This window comes from Etheostoma spectabile, chromosome 9 (genome assembly GCF_008692095.1).
Source record: "Etheostoma spectabile isolate EspeVRDwgs_2016 chromosome 9, UIUC_Espe_1.0, whole genome shotgun sequence".
Lineage (NCBI taxonomy): Eukaryota > Metazoa > Chordata > Actinopteri > Perciformes > Percidae > Etheostoma > Etheostoma spectabile.
This window is the reverse complement of record NC_045741.1, coordinates 11,519,407-11,523,723: the sequence shown is the minus strand read 5'-3', so window position 1 is coordinate 11,523,723 and position 4,317 is coordinate 11,519,407. Positions and strand designations below refer to the sequence as shown.

Here is a 4,317-nt window from a genome sequence, read left to right as displayed (position 1 = left end):
GACCCTGTATCTTCTCTTCCTTCATGTGCATACACATAACGTAGACAGCCACAGTGTCCCAATTTCATGAAAATAAAATAAAACGCGGCTCCAAAAGGATCTGCTGCTTTCCCTCAGGGTGCTCTGCTAACCAGTAGTAACAGCAAAAGAAAAATCTGAAATGAACCAAGAGAGAATGGTCAGCCAGGTTGCAAACTTTAGCTGCCTGCTGTATCTCTCTACGACTTAGCCATTGGTAACCTGCATCTCTAAGCCACCTGATGGTGTGTGCCACTTCCAATTAGGCTAGATCTCAGTGGTAATTATAGCGGTAAGTTGCTCCAGTGAACCCTAAGGCTCAACACTCTAAGAAATACACATTCAGAAGCAGGCAGCCAGGGTGGGTGAGAATTATTCTATAGACCCGTCAAAAATGATTTACCTGTATGATAGTAAACATTTTAATGAGATGGACTATTGTTGGTTTTCGTTCAATTCAATTCTGAATCATTTCTTGGGGCAAATCCCATCAATCCCTCCAAAGCCTTTAGTAACTCAGCTGTAGCCGATCCAGATAAATCCACTTGTCTGAATTAACTAAGAAGTCTGCACCAATGTGCCCTCTAGGGGGAGAAACTGGAACAAGTCAATCAACCATTATATAATAAGGCTGATTATTTGGGAAGAAACCAACTGTTGTGCATGTTTAAATTTAGACTAGTAAAAATCTGATAATAAAGCTTTCTGAATGCCTCTTCTATTACAACAACTCTGAGCACAGAGTCACCTTTATTGCAGCTGCCCTAGTGCCATTTGTCCTTGTTGATTTTAGGTGGGCACCAACATTTTAAAACAAAGCCAACATGTTCCTGCTTTTTCCTATCTGGAAGATACATTGTTGCTAGTGCTTGAGGCTGGAACTGCAAGTCTCTGGCTATCAGATTGTATTCAGTAACAGGTTACAGACTAGCCTGCAGCTTATTGACACAGAGAGTGGAATTCATGCGAAGGAAAATGTGCCGATGGTGCACCAACTTGACAAGGCTTGTGTGTAATACCCATCATTACAATGGGGTGATGCAATATATGCCACTTCTACCCTACAATGACAACATAGCCAGCAATCAGGTGCATATTCTCACAATTGTTTCAGTCGTACCATGAAATATTTACATTGTGGTTAGTAAGGACCTCCCGTAGTCTACTCAGCATCCTTCATCAGTTAGCCAATAAGGTGTCCTGTTACTGCCAAAGAAAAACCTGTTGCTACTATACCCACATCTATGTGAACACAGAAATCTGGAAAATTACCTATAGTATAGGCGGGCCTTACTTAAATGAAACTTGATACAATAATATAATATTGAATTATATTTGAACATTGAACTGATTATGTTGGATATTCTCTTTTGAAATGAACTAAATTATTTTGAAAAAAAAACAAAAAACACATTTAATCAGCAATATATAGAAGAAATGTTCTTAATGGATTGGTCAAAACATTTAACCAATAGATATTCACTTTGAGATAGCTGTAACCACAGATCTTTGGCTTTTTTGCTTAAAAGTTATTTCAACTTTTATTTCATATTAGTTTTTCCCAATATTTTTGAAGGACTAATTAATTAATTGACTTATTGGTTCAGCTCTAGTCTAGTCCATATTGAATAGTATGAAGTTAATCTAGAATCAAAGTATTTAGGCTATCTGCAATATAAATAAAGCAAAAATCTGTAAACATTCTTCAGATGCTAAGCAATAAAAAATTTGCAGTCATTTTAAATTTAGAAAGCATAGAAAAGATACTATATTTAGGTTATTGAGACACTAAATATACAGCCTACCTCTGGCGGACATGATGTAAATGCCACCTGTCCAGCGCATAGTGAAGAGAAACGCCGCCATACATGACAGTCAGCCTGGTAGTCCAGGTATTCAGGTATTTGAAAGAATCTGGAGACTAACTGACAATGGAATTGTCATAGGTAAAGGCTGGTTTCCATTGGACAACACAAGAATGCCGCCGTCATACTATCTCTGTCTCACCTCTTATCTTGAAACTGGAGCTGGGAAGCAGCAGTAAACACTCCCTGACACACACTGTCATGTGTTCACACCAGCAACATCTTATTTCATTCATTCAACAAACACTACCAATCAAGTACTTTTGAGAGGATGCAGATGGGAAAGCACTTGAATCTACAGTGCCCTACAGCCTAAATATATTCATTGATGCTTTAGTTGCCAGACATTTTGTAGAAGCTGTCAGTTCTACAGCAGAAACAATTAGTCACTCAAGCAAAAATTAACTGGCAACAATGCTGATCATTTTATAATTAATAATCATTTTAGTAACCTTTTAAGCAAAAATGACATCAAATTCACTAGTTTTCTTAGTCCCCTATAGTGAAATGCTGACTTTAAAATGTAAACAACAGTCTGGTAAATTCTATTCAACACTTTGACTCTCATAAAACCTCTGGCTCATTTGGTAGACCAAATGATTAAATGATAAGAAATCCATTGACAGACTAATCAATAATGAAAATAAGCACTTGTTGCAGCCTAGTTTCGCAATGCCACACCTAATCATAGTCTGGCTGCACCACTTATCTATTCTGGTATAGAGGAAAGCACTCTGGCTTGTTTGTATTTGTTTAAAACAATCACAACCACCTGATTCATCCATTCCAGCTGAGGCAATACTGACAACTTTCATTCATGGTTCTAAAAAAAAATAGAAAAGAAAAAAAATGCAACTTTGACAAAAAATAAATACATAAAACATTTTGTGGCCATTTTGTCAGATAACCCTTTGTCAGATAACCCTAGCAAGGTTCTGAGAGTATTTTCACAGCATTTCCCAAGTTACATTACTTTTTTGTATTAAGTATAAAGTCAGCTACACTAATATCTAAGTAGAATACATTTAATTGTAAAGAATAACTGGTACATTAACACATTTTAAAAAGTACTTTAAGAAGTGTGATGGAAACTTTGAAAAAAACATTACATTATGTTCTAGGGTGGATCTAATTCAGGTAATAAAAAAAAAAGTACATTATTTGGCAGTAGACACATTGTAAAGTGTATAGGATAAGATTTCTGTTAAATACATGTGAAGCTCTCTAAATACATGCTAATACATATCCTAATCCTTAATTCTGCTGAGCTCTGATGGCCAGAGGGTTAACTTAATATGTGGTTATTTTGCTGTATTAGTATTACGTTTAAATAGGCTAATGATCAGCAACAATACTTAGTCTGTAACACCAGTCTGTACGTTAGAACCACTGCACAAGGACACTTCCTATTTGTGCGAAACTCCTACGAGCATGTCACAACAGAAACTTCAACAGACAAGGGAATATTTCATCTATTCTTCACACCTCCCATTTTCTCATGTGCTCAGTTAGAGCTCTTTGTTTAGATCTTTCTGCACATACCATTGCATTGAGCTGTGCTGGACTTGTCTGCCTCCTATTGGCTTGAATGAGCCCATTGTCTTATGGCCTCATTCCCTGACTGAAGTGTTTTCCCCAAAAAAATCTCCAGCTGATTTTATGTTGATTGCATCATCCAAAGATAGTGTAGGCAACCGCGCAAAAATCCCAAGGATGCAGCAGTTTGGGATGTAGCGACCACAATGTCTGCCAACAATCACACCATGTTCAAAGTCACTTTAGTGCTTTGTAACATTTGCGGTAACTTCCCTTTGTGACCTGTCTTCATGTTTTACATAATTTTTTTCCAGTGGAATTGTGGGTTGTAGCTATCAAAGTAAAGCAAAAGAAAGTCAGCATAAGCAATCAAAAAAAAAATACTAGCACCTTTCTAATCCCCCTTTAAATGCCCAGAAAAAAACTGCAGATTGCACTGAAACATATTCTTAAACAAATGGAATAACAACAACAACAACACAGGGACAAACTTTGCAGTTACACTTGCACAGTTCATCGTCACCCCCACTCACCTTTAGCATTATACAATAGCTCAATCAATATCAAGAAACACTGAAGGACAAATTCACCAGGAAGTGAGATGTATGGCCATGTTAAACAAAACCGCAACAGGAAGTACCAAATGCCCTTTCACTTTTAATCGAGCCTATACATGTCATAATTTGTGTAAATGTAATGTTAATATCATCTGTTTACTTTAACTATCGAGTAGATCTCTGAATTGCTGGAAGGATTGATGTGTAGGCTTTTTGTAGATGAAGTGAGAGCAATTAGTTGCCATTTACAATTGCTATAGGTCTACTTCAAACACAGATCCATTAATGTTGCAATGACAGAACCAGGGGAGGAGTGTGTATGCTAGCCATTAAAATCCTAA

At 36.9% G+C, this 4,317-nt stretch overlaps 1 long non-coding RNA gene across 1 annotated transcript in view; it reads right to left on the bottom strand.

Moving 5' to 3' along the window:
- Window positions 1-307: 307 nt before the first annotated feature.
- LOC116695407 (uncharacterized) overlaps window positions 308-4,317 on the bottom strand; it is a 7,086-nt gene continuing 3,076 nt past the window's right edge. Inside the window, exon 3 of the long non-coding RNA XR_004333452.1 lies at window positions 308-318. This is a non-coding gene — a long non-coding RNA (uncharacterized LOC116695407). The remainder of the gene's footprint in view (window positions 319-4,317) is intronic.